This window comes from Anolis sagrei, chromosome 3 (genome assembly GCF_037176765.1).
Source record: "Anolis sagrei isolate rAnoSag1 chromosome 3, rAnoSag1.mat, whole genome shotgun sequence".
Classification (NCBI taxonomy): domain Eukaryota; kingdom Metazoa; phylum Chordata; class Lepidosauria; order Squamata; family Dactyloidae; genus Anolis; species Anolis sagrei.
In genome coordinates this window covers 260,267,762-260,286,542 of record NC_090023.1, presented here as the reverse complement: position 1 = coordinate 260,286,542, position 18,781 = coordinate 260,267,762, and positions in this window count along the sequence as shown.

Sequence of the window (18,781 nt, the reverse complement as noted above, 5' to 3'; positions counted from 1 at the left end):
GACAGGGCCTTCTCGGTGGTGGCCCCTCGACTCTGGAACTCTCTCCCACTGGAGATCAGAACTGCCCCCTCCATTCTGTCATTCAGAAAACCTGTGAAAACCTGGCTATGGGGTTTGGCTTTTGACGAGTGAGTCAATATTTCTGTGATCGGATGGATGACGATGAATGACGGACAACGAATTCACTATGACGACTGACCATTGTTATTATGTGATTGCATTTAGCTGTTTTAACGTTTTAATTGAATATGTTATATGACATTTTTAATTATTGTTTTGTGATATTGTTGGAAACCAGCCCGAGTCCCCCGATTGAGGGGAGAAGACCGGTATACAAAACTGCTAAATAAATAAATAAATAAATAAATAAATAAATAATGTCTAATGCTATTAGAACACAAGCCAGTCTTCGCTTTTGTTTTTTATGAATGCTCCCATTAGAAAATGCATAACGATGTGGATGAACTACAATTCCCAGAATCGTGGGCCAATCCTTCCCAAACCCTGCCATTTTTCAAAGTTGGCCGTGTTGGGTCTGTGTGCCAAGTTTGGTCCAGATCCGATATCAGCTGGGTTCAGTGCTCTCTGGATAAAAATAAACAACTCCCAGATTCCCAGGGCAATCACCCCAAACCCAGCCAGTATACATAGTTGCCCATGTTGGATATGTGTGCCAAGTTTGGTCCAGATCCGTCGTTGGCTGGGTTCAGTTCCTTTCTGGATAAGGGTGAACTACAACTCCTAGATTCCCAGTGCAATCACCCCCAAACCCTGCAACGATCAATTCCTGTGTGCCATAGAACAGGGTAGGAAAGGGTTAAGGATAGGCAATAGGCGGGATCATGAAAATTCCACACAGGGAACCCTGGGATGTCTGCTTGTGGTGGAGGAAACACATCAAATCTAAGATAAAATTGTCCCTGAATGAAAGTATTCCTTGGATAGTGGGCAGTATGGCATTTGCAGAGGATATTGGCAGTGTTTGAGCTACATGTTTATGGCACTCGCTATAACCTGCAATGTCAGTTGAGGGAGTGCCTTTGGAGGTTTCTCAGCACTTGAAACTATAGCCTGGCTGGAGACTGTCTATGTAAGTAGACACTTCTGTCACATACGCAAATACACATCTTTGACTTCTATTATATGGGTGGATGGGTGGATGGATGGGTGGATGGATGGATGGATGGATGGATGGATGGATGGATGGATGGATGGATGGATATAGCTGTTTTAATGTGTTGTCAGTTTTCTGGGCTATATGGCCATGTTCCAAAAGCATCCTCACTGATGTTTTGCCCACATCTATGGCAGGCATCCTCAGAGGTTGTGAGGTCTGTTGGAAGTGAGGTTATTATATCTGTGGAATGTCTAGGATGGGAGATAGAACGCTTGTCTGTTTGAGGCATGTGTGAATGTTGCACTTGGCCACCTTGATTAGCATTTAATGGCCTTGCAGCTTCAAAGCCTGGCTGGTTGCTGCCTGGGAGATCCTTTCTTGGGAGTTGTTAGCTAGCCCTCATTACTATGTTTTACTTTGTGATTGGTCATGGGAATATAAACACGGGCTTGATTTCCCAATCTAATTGCAACATGTATTATTATATTGTGAAAGGGAAACAGGTTAATTGTACATAATGAGCATTCCCCTTCACACCCAATACAGTAAAACTGCCATAATGCTGGAACCAGTATCCAAGGCTTCATCTATTCACACATCCAACAAAAGACATCTTCTGTGGGTATTTTCTAAGTCCTCCACTGTTATTATATGGTATTCCTGGGCCAGAGATCCTTCATTCAATAGAGTTTACTATTGTCTGTGGTTTTGTGTATCAATATGAAATTCTAGAATGTATTATTTGATCATGAGATCATTGTATTATATGAACATGAGATCATCAGCTTTCTGTGCCATCTTGTTAAGCATGAGTTCCTAGCCTTCATGGTTCAGGAAACTGACTTTCAAAAACTTTGGGCATTAAACTCAATATGGAATGTAAATGCGGCTTCTCGGAGGAGAAATTCCCTATTCTACTACGTCCCCAACAGACTGAGAGTTCATTCTGCACCCCTCCATTCCCTGCCTTCTTTTCCTTCCCTCAGAGAAAACAAACCAGGGAAGAGGCAGAATTTGAATAGAAACGAAGTCTCCAGCTGAATCCTTCTAATCTGTTTCTCATAATTCATTCATTCCAAGTCCTGCTCATATATGTCTTGGAATGCAAAAAAGATAGCAAAAACATTCTTGTGGCCAAGCTTACTTACAGTCCCCAGTAAACACGATCTCTTCATCCCATCCTACAATAAATTCCAGTTCAGATAACTATTCTTGAGTTATCCCTGAAGATAATCTACACCATTGATATGCAAAGTTGTTTACATCTTTGCAAAACTCGGCATTTCTGGGTTAGCAGATAACTTTTTAACTATAGTAGTCACTGTCTGAGTTAAGTACGGGGGGGGGGGGGGCAGAAATTCTGGTTCTGCCCAATGATTCACTTAGGCCAGCCCTGATTTGTTCTCTATTGTCCTACGTTTTCAGCTGCTTCTAAAACATCCCAGTTTGCTGCCCAACCTAGGAAATAATGTGACCAAACATGAAGTACTCACAGTTGTAAAATGGTCCACTTTATTAATTCTACTCTGTTTATTGGTCTCTTTTGGAGACTTCCAATGCTACAGAGAAACTTTGTGTGGACACAGCTGTGGCAGATGGACTTCAACTGGCCTCCATGGCTTCATCTGAGCAACACATTTGAGCACCAAGGAAAACCAGAAATCTGGGTTGGTTCCCAGGGCACATCCACACAGGGTGGAAAGCATGCAAGCTCCTGGGGATTTGTGGAGGGTATTAGAGCCCTGGGAAAACTCTGCTTTGTGGCAAGATTATTTGTTAGTGGGAGAGAAGTGGGTCTTCTTGAAAGATCTGTGTCTTTACTGGTGTGGGCAGAGTGTAGTATGCCTTTTCAGAAGTCCTGGGACTTCTGAAGGGGCCATCCTCACAACTGTCTCTCATTTTCCAGGCTGAATCAGACCTGTGACAGTGCGAGTAGCTCCACCTATGTATGGAACTGTTGGTTGAACTGTTGTATCATGCTTAATCCTGCCCCTTTTGCCCTGCTTATGTATAAGTTGGATTGATTGGTTACTTATAGCTGTCAATCAGTACTGTTTGGCTCCACCTCTTCCTGCAGGAGGGGAGTGCTTCCTTTCTTTTCATTCTGCCATCAGAGTTCCTACCATATGGACGTGGGTGGGAGACTTGACTCTAAGAGACCCTGATTTGGATTACCTCTCAGCACCAGTTCTGAGGTTTTTTACTCTTGAGACTTGTGCTTCATGTTCAGACCAACCTGAACGACGTTGGAAGTCTCAAGCGCCTTCAAACCGGTTCTTTTGGCACCAAAGGAAGATCCTGAGTCTTCAAAACATAGGCCATCTGAACTGGGGTTGTGGTTTGCTCCGGCATTCACAGCAATTGAGGAAAGAGGAAACTTGGCGAGGCTTCTCAGCTTCAAACACCTTGGATCCAGGACTAATTGAGACTATAACGTATATTTTCCTCCACCCCTCTGAAGTTTCCAGCTTATTGCTTTAAAGAAATGACTCTTTGTGATGAATGAAACTTATTTTGAGTTATTTACAATGTCTTGGGTTTTTGAGAGTTCCAGTTTCCTATAGGAGGGCAAGAAGCAATCCCCTGGGAGAAAGATGCCACTTCCATCACTCCTTTATTAAGAATAATAGCCCCCAAGCGCAATGGCACAAGACCCAAGGCTCTTACCCCCCCCAACCCCAACCCCAACCCCCCCCCCCAATAATCCCTTTTAAAAATAAGACAGCGTACCCCATCTCTATTACCGTAGTGCTGCAGCTCTCCTGGCACATAGGAATGACATGCCAGGAGAAAAGGGGGCGGGGAATCACTGCTACCTCCCTTTTCTCCTGGTACATCATTCCTATGTTCATTTATTATTAAAAGGGGTTGGGGAGGGGGTTAGGGTGTCCTGGTATTCTCTTAGAAAGTTCCAGGAGTACAAGTTCCAGCTGCAAAAGTGTGGGCTTTTGTGGCTGCTGTGTCAGCTACAGTCTGTCCCGACCCGAGTTTAAGAAACCTGGGTAGAAGCAGACTTTACCACAATGTGGAACCGCCCCCAGTTGACCCACATGTGAAAAGCCAACCTGAAACTCACCCTTGCCCCCAAGTCACAGGGCTTGAATGGAAGCTTTAACTCTCAGGCAAAACCCAAGGAAAATCTCTTGCCTTGACCACCTGGTTGCAGGATCAAAAGAGGCAGATCCTCTCTCCATCACCAAAAGTCCCGTATGGGTTTGTCAACTTCCAAATATCTTCACCACCACCCCCATCACCAACACCACTAGTTGCCAAGTGACAACCTATTTTAGATACCACTCTAACTAATTGGTCATTTTCACAGCAATGCTGTGGGGTAAACCAAAACCAATGGAAAGTGGAGAAAATTCAAACCCAGTGACATAATGACCAAAATATTTTCACATTGTATCAGTGGTGGGAAGATGGGTCGAATGAAGACAAAAGAAGAAGAGACATGGAGCAACAAGATCTTAAATCACTTTGGCCTCATCATGCGTTCTCTTCACCAGGGCACTGGCACAATGGACCCAAAGGCCAGTACATATGTCTCACTCTCTATGTGGATGCAACAAATGGGGAAAATTGTATTCTTTATCTTCCTCTCACTTCCCTCTTGGTACTCAGCTTACTTCACTGAGTTGCAAGAACAAACGCACTGTATATACTTGAATGTAAGCCTAGTTTTTCAGCCCTTTTTTAGGCTGAACCCCGCCCTCCTCAGCTTATACTTGGTTGAGGGTCCTGGCAGGAAAGCATGGGGCTGAAAGAAGGGCTTTTTTCAGCCCCACACCTTCATGCAAGGATGCTCACCTCTCCACACAGCAACCCAGCTCTCCTTCCTCTCCTCCTCTCTCAGCGCCAGTCTTTCCCACTTTTCCTTATTCATACACACAGCATTTTCCCCAAAATGTATAGTTACAATAAACTATGGTGATTATTGGAAGGCTGCGTAAGCACATTTACTTTGAAGAAGGTTAGAATAATGATTTAATCAGAGTTGAACAGGCTTATCTTAAGTTATAGTTTTACATAAATATTCAAAAACATTTAACCTACTGATGTCTCAATTCATGTATTTTTGGGTATCTATTTTTATTATGAAATTTACCAGTAGCTGCTGTATTTCCCACCCTCGACTTATACTCAAGTTGATACGTTTGCGTAGGTTTTTGTGGCAAAATTAGGTGCCTCAGCTTATATTCGGGTTGGCTTATACTCGAGTATATACGGTAGTCAGTTTACTCAACCTAGGAGAGAATAGAGAAGGGGAAAGCAAACTGCTATTTCCATACAACCTTCAGCCTGTCTGTCTAATAATGCTCACTGTCTTCTCTACATTCATGTTGCTTGGCCATGCATGTCCTGGTTTTCATCCAGGAAATGTTGGAGTGTATGCTTAAGCATAAGTATAGTCAGAACGGGCAGACAAAAATGGATTTTTAGAGTTTGTCTGCGGTATTTGACAAATTTTGTATTTTCCTCTTTTCTACACAATGCATTATACACTGTACGCTTGAGGAACTGCAATTTAAATCTATGAAAGATGTGATGGTATGGCTGTACCAGGAGCTCCAACTTTATTTTCTTTCTGTTATCTGTTTTGCAGTCATAGGGCAGGCCTCCTGTCCAACATAATTAAGCTTTGGTTCCGCCCCTTGTTCAGGGCTCTGAGAGGGAAAGGAGCCATTTTTTGGGCAGTCTCACACAAGGTAGCTAAGCTATAGGATGTAGACCAGCTTGTCCCATAGAAAAGCTTCCTTTCTCAATAACCATCCAGGGAAAAAGGAGCATCCAGGGAAAAATAACATCCGGGGATACAGAAGCAGAAATTCTAGGAGACAGGTCCCAAAAGCTCCGGCTGAGAGCTCTCAGCCTCTCAGCCTCACAGCAATCAGAGGGAACAGCCCTGAAGTGTTTAAGAATTCTCAAAGGGAGGACAGCATTACAGATCCACAGAACTCCAGCTGAAATATCTTCAAGCCTCGGCTGGTAGGTCTACTCACTACCCAGACGCATTTGGAGTCGGTAGTAGGTCCCACACCGATGAGGCATAGATAGAAAGCAGCCTGCGAGAAGTTAAAAGGGGTTTTTCCTACAGAGAAAGTTTAGTTAATCAAAGTCAGGTACCAGTCCATTGAGGACTAGACTAAGAAAGCTTTGAAGTGTTGTTTGAACAATTGAAGATTTGTTTTTTTTGTTCCATAATAAAGACTTTGTTGCATCATTAAAGACTCTAAAGACCATCACTTCAGAAAAATCCCTGAGAACCTCTCTTTGAGGCACCCTTGGCTTCCCGCTGGGCTTAAAGTATACGTCCTATAGAAAAGTACAGCTGTTACAGGCCCAACAGAACAAAAGTCAAATGGTAGGCAATTGCCATTGATTCAATGGGTCTCCTCTATTTGGGAATAACAACTTAACAGATTAGGGGTCTGGGCAAAACTAACAATGAATTTCAACAGGGTGAAATGTAAAGCAGGGGGGGAAATGAAATATACACAGATAGGATGGGTGACACCTGGCTTGACAAGCTGTGTCCTGTTTAATAAATAAACCCTGCTATTTCTCACCTGAGCAGAGTCCTCCAGGTGACTTGCTAGATAAAGTAAGACAAGTCTTACTAAAACAATCTAAAAGGCAATATAAAAAATACAGCTAGAACTGCCACCGCTGAGAGAGACAGGAGCAGCAATATTGATAATTTAGCAGCCAAGAAAAACTCATGTATATTGTAATAAAAAGAAGAAATTCTTGTGTCACCTTATAGGCTAACATTTTTTTTATTATAGCATAACCTTTCACGGATTGCTACAACCCACTTCATCAGAGACGTGAAATGTTTCTTTATCTGGAAAGCTATTAACTTGGGGAAATAGGCTAAGAAAAGAAATGGGATTGGTATCATCGGGGTCAGACACAACCATTGACCCTCCAAATTATCTCTGTTTGGCAGGGACAGTTCCCATTACTTTTTATCATCCCACTTTGCAGCTGCTTTTAAAATGTCCTAGCTTCAGTCTCCTCTCCCTTTGTCCTCAGTGTGCTTCAATTAGAAACATAGAAACATAGAGTTGGAAGAGACCTTGTGGGCCATCTAGTCCAACCCCATTCTGCCAAGAAACAGTAAAATTGCATTCAAAGCACCCCTGACAGATGACCATCCAGCCTCTGCTTAAAAGCCTCCAAAGAAGGAGCCTCCACCACACTCCGGGGCAGAGAGTTCCACTGCTGAACAGCTCTCACAGTCAGGAAGTTCTTCCTAATGTTCAAGTGGAATCTCCTTTCTTATAATGTGAAGCCATTGTTCCGCATCCTAATCTCCAGGGCGACAGAAAACAAGCTTGCTCTCTCCTCCTTATGACTTCCCCTCACATATTTGTACATGGCCATCATGTTTCCTCTCAGCTTTCTCTTCTGAAGGCTAAACATGCCCAGCTCTTTAAGCCACTCCTTATAGGGCTTGTTCTCCAGACCCTTGATCATTTTAGTTGCCCTTGTCTGCACACATTCCAGCTTGCCAACATCTCCCTTCAATTGTGGTGCCCAGAAGTGGACACAGTATTCCAGATGTGGTCTGACCAAGGCAGAATAGAGGGGTAGCATGACTTCCCTGGATCTAGACCAGTGGTTCTCAACCTGGGGTCCCCAAATGTTTTTGGCCTACAACTCCCAGAAATCCCAGCCAGTTTACTAGCTGTTAGGATTTCTGGGAGTTGAAGGCCAAAAACATCTGGGGACCCAAGGTTGAGAACCACTGATCTAGACACTACTCCTATTTCTGCAGGCCAAAATCACATTGGCCTTTTTTTTTTTGCCTTCGCATGACATTGTTGGCTCATGTTCACCTTCCTCTCCATGAGGACTCCAAGATCTTTTTCACACGTCCTGCTCTCGAGCCACGCATCCCCCATTCTATATCTTTACATTTCGTTTTGTTTCTGCCTAAGTGGAGTATCCTGCATTTGTCCCTGCTGAACTTCATGTTGTTAGTTTTGGCCCAACTCTCTAAATTTGTTCAGATCGTTTTGAATTCTGCTCCTGTCTTCTGGGGTATTGGTTCTCCCTCCCAATTTGCTGTCATCTGCAAACTTGATGATCATGCCTTCTAACCCTTCATCTAAGTCAATAATAAAGATGTTGAACAGGACTAGGCCGAAGATCAGGCCCGTAGCCAGGATTTTGATTCGGGAGGGGGGGGGCTGAGGATCTACCCTAGCAAACCTTTTGTATCGTTATCCCAATAGCCCCATGCATATGGGATATATTGAGCATGGTGATCATGATATGAATAAACATAACAGTTTAAATAATGTACCAGTAAGATCTTCTCGCGGACCACCCTGAGAATTTCAGGGGGAGCTGTAGCCCCCTCAACCCCCCCCCCCCCCAGCTATATGCCTGCCCAGGATGGAACCCTGCAGCACTCCATTCAAAGTTTGCATTCAGTTAGCTCGGTTGCCATCTTGACTGCACCATGACGTTGCTCAGCCACATATATTGCAAGTTTTCATTTATGAAATGCTAAAGGAAAATATATGATGATGACTCTACTTTGAAGATTCAAATAGATGCCCTTGGTCCTTTTCTAAACTACATTGCCCTAAAGTTGGAAGGGAAGGAGAAAAAAAAGATATTGGGTGTATGCAACTGAGCCATAGCAAAGACCAACAACTTTATTACATGTGGACAAAATAAGCATCCTAAGACACTTTTTCCCCAGTTCACTCATGGAGCCCCATGCCACTCATCAGATGACATAGGCTGACTTAAGACGTGTGATGGGGAAGTGCCTGCTGCTGACTGGAGTGCCGTTATTGCTGCCCTGATTCACCATGGAGGCTGGCAAATCACAATACTGGACCTCATCCATGTGATGAGAAAGCATATGGCAAGAGGCAGGTCTTCTCAGTAGTGGCCCCTCGGTTGTGGAACTCCCTCCCTAGCAACATCAAATGAGCCCCCTACCTACTAGCCTTCAGGAAGAGGGTCAAAACCTGGCTCTGGGAGCAGGCTTTTGAAAATTAGGGCAATGCATTATGCCAAATATAGAATTATGTGCAATTTGACCTTGGAGTAGCCTTAGACCTTGAACTCTGGATGGCGTGTTTTTAACTTTGAATGTATTTTAACCATGTCTAATATGTTGTAATTTTAAACTATTTTGGGTGAATTTGTTGTTTTGTGGCACTGTGTATGCACCATTGTAAGCCGCTTTGAGTCCCCCTGCTGGGGTAGAGAAAGGCAGGGTATAAATATGGCAAATAAATAATAATTAATAAATGCTTTTTGAAAATAGTTTTATCCGAGAGGGTACAAGCAAAAACCCTCAAGCTGCAAATTTCCCATCCCAAATACTGTAACCCAAACCAGTTGCCAGTTCACCAGCAGAAGATTTGTGCCGGAAAATATGGCAATTCTATTTCAAGAGCAATTTTACAAATGGTTTTAAAGAGTGTTCGTGATGTGTTCAGAACACACAGCCATTTTAAAACTAGTAAACAGGCTTGGCAAGAATGATAAATTAGGCTCTTAGGGTTATGAGGTTATTATTAATTTCTTTTGCCAGACAGAAAAGAGTTTGTCTTGGCTGGATTTAAAAGTTATTTCTTGTTTTCATCTTGTAAATAATGCTACAAAGGCTCGGAATGGGAGGAGGTGTGCAGATTTCTAATGGGTGGCTAAACAAGTTATGTGTGGCACACACAGTCTCCCTTCACATTTAAACATGGGCATTTCTGCTCTTTCTTACTTTCCTAGATGGCTGCCACTGCCCATTGTGATTTTCCGTTTTCCTAGCCACTTCTCTAGTTGAGTTGGAGCACACATGAATCAAAGGTGTTTGGAAGCCTGCATTTCACATGATGACCTGTGATGGCTTCTTGTAAATCTGTCATCACTGTGGCACACTAGATTTAGAATCATAGAATCATAGAACCAAAGAGTTGGAAGAGACCTCATGGGCCATCCAGTCCAACCTCCTGCCAAGAAGCAGGAACATTGCATTCAAATCACCCCTGACAGATGGCCATCCAGCCTCTGTTTAAAAGCTTCCAAAGAAGGTGCCTCCACCACACTCCAAGGCAGAGAGTTCCACTGCTGAACGGCTCTCACAGTCAGGAAGTTCTTCCTCATGTTCAGATGGAATCTCCTTTCTTGTAGCTTGAAGCCATTGTTTCACGTCCTAGTCTCCAGGGAAGCAGAAAACAAGCTTGCTCCCTCCTCCCAGTGGCTTCCTCTCACATATTTATACATGGCTATCATATCTCCTCTCAGCCTTCTCTTCTTCAGGCTAAAGATGCCCAGCTCCTTAAGCCGCTCCTCATAGGGCTTGTTCTCCAGACCCTTGATCATCTTAGTCGCCCTCTTCTGGACACATTCCAGCTTGTCAATATCTCTCCAGGTGTGGTCTAACCAAAGCAGAATAGAGCATGGGGAGCATGACTTCCCTAGATATAGACACTATGCTCCTATTGATGCAGGCCAAAATCCCATTGGGTTTTTTTGCCACCACATCACATTGTTGGCTCATGTTTAACTTGCTGCCCACGAGGACTCCAAGATCTTTTTCACACGTACTGCTCTCGAGCCAGGCATCGTACCCCATTCTGTATTTTTGCATTTCGTTTTTCCTGCCTAAGTGGAGTATCTTGCATTTGTCCCTGTTGAACTTCATTTTGTTAGTTTTGGCCCATCTCTCTAATCTGTCAAGATCGTTTTGAATCCTGTTCCTGTCTTCTGGAATATTGGCTATCCCTCCCAATTTGGTGTCGTCTGCAAACTTGATGATCCTGCCTTCTAGCCCTTCATCTAAGTCATTAATCTAAGTCATTAATGTTGAACAAGACCGGGCCCAGGACGGAACCCTGCAGCACTCCACTTGTCACTTCTTTCCAAGATGAAGAGGAAGCATTGGTGAGCACCCTCTGGGTTCGTCCATTTAACCAATTACAGATCCACCTCACCATACTTAATCTAGATCAGTGGTTCTCAACCTGTGGGTCCCCAGGTGTTTTGGCATGAACTCCCAGAAATCCCAACCAGTTTACCAGCTGTTTCTGGGAGTTGAAGGCCAAAACATCTGGGAACCCATAGGTTAAGAACCACTGATCTAGATAATGGGGAGGCCCAGTGATTTTCCCTACCATTATGTTTCTGCAATTTCAGGAGGAAACCCCCAAGATATAGGACAAAGAAGAACTGAACTGTCTCATGGCACTGTGGAGAAAATGAGAAAGGGCCCGATGCCATGAAACCATGGTGAAAATGTCCCTCTGACTATTGAGGGGTGAATCCATTTGATGCTGCCCATTCATAGGGATGGGGAGGAAAATATGATGCTAGAGACAGGTGGATCAGATGAAGTTATGTTGAGTTTCAAGTGTGCACCAACCCTCTGAGTCTCCAAGAGACTCAGAGGGTCACGCAAGTTGCAAAATCTGTGTGGGATTTGAAGGCTTTCCTGCATCAAGAAGAAAATTGCTAATATTACCCATTGGTTCCTTCAAGTAGAAAGTTAGTGAAGAAGAAAATTGGTAGAGAATTACATCCCTAGTCTACCCTGGATGAAAATAGCCCATGCATACCAAGGCTAGATCTGCCATCTGTAAACAGAGAGGCAATAGTATGGCAGCCTGAGCCCACAAAAAGCCCTTTTGGCTGCTGCTTCCTTCTGTGTCCAGAAAAACATCAAAACTGTGAACTTATTTCTTTATATCAAGTACACCCCAATCCAAAACTCGTTGTATTCAGATTTCATAGATCTCAGGGCCTTAACCTTCATCTCTGCTGCATAGGGCAAGAGGGAGGAATCTCAGATAAGACCATTGCCTTGAGGAGAGTGTGTGTGAGAGAGGAGTATACACACACATTTGTTTCTCACTTCCTGGGTTTGCCATTTTTTTTTCCAGCTTTTGAATTTGAGATATCAGGACTGTGTGCTGAGATCAGTTTGAAGGAACCCTTGAACAAGTGAACATGGAGTTTAAGACCTCTTGATTCTAAATGATATATAACTGATTCACCAAGACCTGCCTATAGATGGCTTTATTTATTTACGTATTTATTTATTTATTTACCGTATTTATATTCCACCCTTCGCAACCCGCAGGGGACTCAGGACGGATCACAATGTACATATACACAGCAAACATTCAATCCCATAGACACACAACATATATAGTCAGACACACAGAGGCTATTTAACTTTCCAGCTTCATGAGGGTATGCTTTGAATTCCGGCCACTGGGGGAGCTGTTGCTTCACCATCCACTTGTGACACCAATGGAGTACTTCCTCATTCTTTTGCATGCTGCTGGAGAGTTTTATGGCGCTGTGAATTAGTTAAATTAGCATGTCATATAGCTTGTGTACACTTACTTAGGAGATGACATCCAACTCTACTACTCCTTTCCACCTTCTGCTAAGGAGGCTATTTTGGTCCTGAACCAGTGCTTAGCACCTGTAATCATCGGGATGAGGGAAAACAAATTGAAATTGAATCCAAAAAAGACAGAGGCACTTCTGTAAGGCTGAACAGGGTATAGTGTTATAGCCCATGCTGGATGGGGTTTCACTCCCCCTGAAAACACAGGTTCGCAGTTTGGACTCATCGCTGAGCCTGGAACCCCAGGTTTCGGTGGTGACAAGGGGAGCTTTTGCACAACTAAAGCTTGTGTGCCAGTTGCACCCATACCTTGGGAAGTCAGACTTCGCTATGGCAATCCACACTCTGGTTACATCCTGTATAGACTACTGCAACACGCTCTATGTGGATTGCCTTTGAAGACTGTTCGGAACCTTCAGTTGTTCCAACTGACAGTAGCCAGATTACTCACAAGAGCTACGCCAGCTCCACTGGCTGCCAGTCTGCTACTAAACACAATTCAAAGTGCTGGCTTTAGCCAATAAAGCCCTAAACTGTTCTGGCCTAGTTTACCTGTCCAAACATATCTCCCTCTATGACACATCTTGGAGATTAAGATCATCTGGCGAGTCCCTGCTCTTGGTTCCACCTCCCTTGCAAGTGAAAGATCTGGAAACCAAGTCCTCTGAGGAAAAGCCTAGGGAGTTGGGGATATTTAGCCTGGAGAAAAGAAGACTGAGAAGGGACATGATAGACGTGTTTAAATATTTGATAGGATGTTACATTGAGAAAGGAGCCAATATATTCAAACTAAAGGTTAAGGGATTCCACCTAAACATTAAGAAGAACTTCTTGATAGTAAGAGCTGTCTTGGAGTGTAGTGAAGTCTCCTTCTTTGGAGACTTTTACACAAAGGCTGAAAGACCATCTTTTGGGAGTGCTTTGATTGAATGTTCCTGCATGGGAGAATACAGTTGGATTTATATGATTCTAAGAATTTTATATGATTCTAAGAAGATGATTACAATGACCATGATGATAATTTTTGTTCGTTCTGTGTTTTTATTGTTTGGGAAAAAGTCTCCCCACAAAGAGGCAAAACTAATAATGACCTATCCACACATGTGGGCCTCTATCAGCTGGGGTCCCTAGCTGCAAGACTTCCATCTTGCCTGGATATTCAGCTTTTTCACAATCCTCCATTGCAAAACTGCCTCCAGGCACTCTTCAGCAATTGTACACATGTATACCATAGCAAATAAAGCATCATCCATAGCATTTTCAATTTACTGAAAAACCTTTTATCCTGGTCTGTAGCCTAGGTTTCCCTTCATAGAACCCCAGTTGTTCTCTTTAAGACAAGCCTGGAAAACCTCTGAAGGACTATAGGTCAGAAGCTGGCCACCTGTTCTAAGCCCCATCTCTGCAGTGTCATCAAACTATCCATCCCAGAGCAAGGCAATGAGGTCACTTGCACACACATGTGTCACTTAGCAACCTGAACTTTTCCCCTGCTTCCAAGGCTGCGTTTGGGGTTGGGGAATAGTAACTTGCACAGCTTCGTCATGCACAAATAACTTTGGTAAATCGAAGAGATTTGTGGCAGAATTTATTGGCCACTGAAGAAGGCAAATGCAGTTTTTTTCCCCCACTGAGGAAATGCATGACCAAATGGAACATTGTTTGTCCATATATCCAGATGCAGACATGCCAAGTTTTGCAAACCCCAAAGAGGGCAATTTAGGATCCTACCCATGAGTCTGTTGTTAGGCTCATGATTAAAATAAAGTCAAGGAAATCATCCTGGCTGATCCTTTAATAAAATAAAGTTTAGCTTATGTTACTTTAAAAACACTCGTGTGACACAATACTTCCTTATTGTTTCTGATTGAAGGTGTTTTCCTGCACACCAAAACACTAGAGGCCAAACCCACCTGCTATCTGAAATAACTTTCCACCACCTCTCCAATCAGTGTTCTAGTTGTTGTTGTTGTTGTTGTTGTTTTTGTTGTGTGCCTTCAAGTCATTTCTAACTTACGGCAAACCTGTGGACAATTTCAACAGAAAGGAAGAAACCATGAAAATGAACAAAATCTGGCTACCAGTATTAAAAACTCAAAAATTACAGCAGCAAAATAACAGAGGGGAAACAAACATGCACTTAAAATCACTCTCAACAAAAGATTCCCCCCAGGCACTTCCAAGCCATTGAATGCAAATCAAGGTGATCAGCTGAAATACACATGCTTGTGTATTTCAGTGGCACAACAACAGAGAGGAAACAAACAAGGACATCTAATCACCTCTCAACAAAAGTTTGCTCTAGGCACTGTCAGCCCATTATATGCTAATCAAAGTGGTCAGTTGAAACATTCACACCTAGCTCCAGCAGACAAGAGTCCTTTGTCTCACCTTGGTCATTCCACAGATATATAAACTTTTTTTCCTAGTTCCAACAGACCTCACTACCTCTGAGGATGCTTGCCATAGATCCAGGCGAAACATCAGGAGAAAAATTGCCTCCAGAACATGGCCATATAGCCCGGAAAAACCTACAACAATCTAGAGTGAATTTTTCAACAGGAATTGGACTGATCCCCTTCTATGGCTTTGATGCCTCTTATTAGTTGCTTACACAAAGTTCTTTATTTTTTCACTTTCAAGATCAATGTTAGTAAACTTCCCAAATTTTACAATGCTGTTGCTTTTAAATTTATTTTTAGCTGTTTTATTTAAGTCTTTATTTCAGCACTGGCTACAAGTTCAAAGTATTTATTCACTGGCAAACTTCTTTGGCAGCACAAAATTTAATAGATTTCATTAAGAAAGTTGGACACATGGCATTCAGTGCCTTGAGGAGAAGGTTGCATCCATGATAAAGGAACAAAGCAATGGGTTGTTGTAGGTTTTTTTCGGGCTATATGGCCATGGTCTAGAGGCATTCTCTCCTGACGTTTCGCCTGCATCTATGGCAAGCATCCTCAGAGGTAGTGAGGTCTGTTGGAACTAGGAAAAAAGGTTTATATATCTGTGGAATGACCAGGGTGAGACAAAGGACTCTTGTCTGCTGGAGCTAGGTGTGAATGTTTCAACTGACCACTTTGATTAGAATATAATGGGCTGACAGTGCCTAGAGCAAACTTTTGTTGAGAGGTGATTAGATGTCCTTGTTTGTTTCCTCTCTGTTGTTGTGCCACTGAAATACACAAGCATGTGGACAATTTCAACAGAAAGGAGGAAACCATGAAAATGAACAAAATCTGGCCACCAGTATTAAAAAAACTCTAAAATTACAAAAGCACAACAACAGAGAAGAAACAAACAAGGACATCTAATCACCTCTCAACAAAAGTTTGCTCCAGGCACTGTCAGGCCATTATATGCTAATCAAGGTGGTCAGTTGAAACATTCACACCTAGCTCCAGCAGACAAAAGTCCTTTGTCTCACCCTGGTCATTCCACAGATATATAAACCACCTTTTCCTAGTTCCAACGGACCTCACTACCTCTGAGGATGCTTGCCATAGATGCAGGCGAAATGTCAGGAGAGAATGCCTCTAGACCATGGCCATATAGCCCGAAAAAACCTACAACAACCCAGTGATTCCAGCCATGAAAGCCTTCGACAATACATTGAACAAAGCAATGTCCCCCACTTACCTGCAATGGGATTCAAACTCTTTGGAAACACTCATCCAAGTCTCCCATTTCCCGGGAGCAGCTTCTAAAGGTCCAGTTCCTTCGTTGGAAAGAGGAAAAGCATGCAGTATCTTGCCTTCCCAATAGGTACAGGAAAAAACAAACCATTACATTCTCCTGACTTGGATCTTCCTCATTAATATTTTTTTACCATCTTGACCCCAGTGGCGCAATGGGTTAAACTCTTGTGCCGGCAGGACTGAAGACTGACAGGTCGGAGGTTCAAATCCAGGGAGAGCGCAGATGAGCTCCCTCTCTCAGCTCTAGCTTCCCATGCCGGGACATGAGAGAAGCCTCCCACAAGGATGGTAAAACATCAAAACATCCGGGTGTCCCCTGGGCAATGTCCTTCTCTCATACCAGAAGCGACTTGCAGTTGCAGAAGGACTTGCACTCCTGACACACACAAAAAAAACATCTTGACCGTACCTTAAAGATTCCTTCCTCATAAACCCGAGAAGCAGCGACAAATCCTTTAGATTTTGTGATCTTTGTTTGCTAGATAGACTACCTCCACAAAACAACCCCTCAAGATGGACATTTGTTAGCAGGCGAAGACTCCCACGGGCATTTGAGAATGGACTGTTTTTAAGAAAAGGCTTTTAACAGTGTGCTGTTCTGCGCTTTAGCTGATTTTTGCTTTTTATAGGTGGTGTTGATGTTTAATTATATTTTAATCACAGCTCTTTGTATGTTTTAATTTGTATTCTATATGATGTAAAAATTCTATAAGCCTCCCTGAATACCAGTTTTGGATAGAAAACAAAATTATAAGTGAAGCAAATGAATAAATTGACTGAATCCCATCTGAGATTTATGCATGCATAAGCACAATAGCTATGGTGCAACCACTACAAGAGTTGTCATTATCTCCAGTTATTGTTATGCTTCAAATCATGGTGGGGTTTTTTTCTACATGCACAACAAGCACATGCTGCTGTTTTTGTTGTTGGTTTTATATGCACACACACACATACTGATTTTGTCAATCTTTCTGGTATTTTACCTACAATATTGTGATATGGTCTACTTTGGGAGGAGGTCCATGGGAGTGACACCAAGAATATTGGAACCAGGCAACGCCAACCCTAGTGATGCCACTGAGAAGAAATGGATCCATTGAGCTGGCAGAGGTAGGATTCTTTTTTTAAAAAAATTGGAGAGGTGGAGGAAGATGTTACATTTTGATGACATTCTAGCTAAAGTGAGCTCCCGACAAGGTAGCCTTGGGTAAGTATATCTTTTTGGGTAACTATGATGGGATGATCTTAGGTCCTGCTCAGAAACCTGGGGATGATATCTTGTGATGTCAGATGGGACAGGCCTGATGATGTTACAAAGGGCGGCCCAGTGATGCTGTTCAACATGATACATTACAGGAGCCCCCGGTGACGCAGTGGGTTAAACCCCTGTGCCAGCAGAACTGAAGACCGACAGGTCGCAGGTTCGAATCCGGGGAGAGGCGGATGAGCTCCCTCTACCAGCTCCAGCTCATGCGGGGAATGGGAGAAGCCTCCCACAAGGATGATAAAAACATCAAAAATCATCCGGGCGTCCCCTGGGCAATGTCCTTGCAGACAGCCGATTCTCTCACACCAGAAGCGACTTGCAGTTTCTCAAGTCACTCCTGACACGACAAAAAAAAAAGTTCCACAGTGTGTGTGCCATTCAAGTAAAGCACTGCCAATTTTCATAAATAGAGAAAATGAACGTGTGATTAAAAAGCAAACTGACAGCACTCCTTCCAAGTTTGTGCTGAATCCCAGAAGGATGCAGTTAATCACTAACCATGTATATGTTTACTGAAGCAATAAACTAAACTTAAAAATATGAAATAAGCAAAACGTTTTGACTTCCACCTTTTTCATTTTCCAAAGATGAAACATAGCACTTTCAGCAATTGAAGAAAGTGGGAGCTAAACGTTTTGCTTACGTTATACTTTATAGTCCTGTTTGTTAACTGCTTCAGCAAAGACACTCACACATATTCTAAACATTCAAGGCAATGGTTGTTAATTCCTATCAAATTGACTTCAACTTATGGTGATTCTATGAATAAGAGACTTCCAAGTCCCCCTATCCACAACAGCTCTGCTCAGGTCTTACAAGCTCAGGGCATTCATGACTTCCGTTGTTATTGTTGTTGTTGTTTATTTCATAGAATCATAGAATCAAAGAGTTGGAAGAGACCTCATGGGCCATCCAGTCCAACCCCATTCTGCCAAAAAGCAGGAATATTGCATTCAAATCACCCCTGACAGATGGCCATCCAGCCTCTGTTTAAAAGCTTCCAAAGAAGGAGCCTCCACCACACTCCGGGGCAGAGAGTTCCACTGCTGAACGGCTCTCACAGTCAGGAAGTTCTTCCTCATGTTCAGATGGAATCTCCTCTCTTGTAGTTTGAAGCCATTGTTCCATTGCGTCCTAGTCTCCAGGGAAGCCAAAACAAGCTTGCTCCCTCATCCCTGTGACTTCCTCTCACATATTTATACATTTATTTATATCCAGCTTCATCTCTCCCAAAGGAGACTCAAAGTAGCTTTGTTGACTCTATCCACCTAGAGTGCACCTTCCTTCCTAATGTCTTCTCCCTTATTATTTTT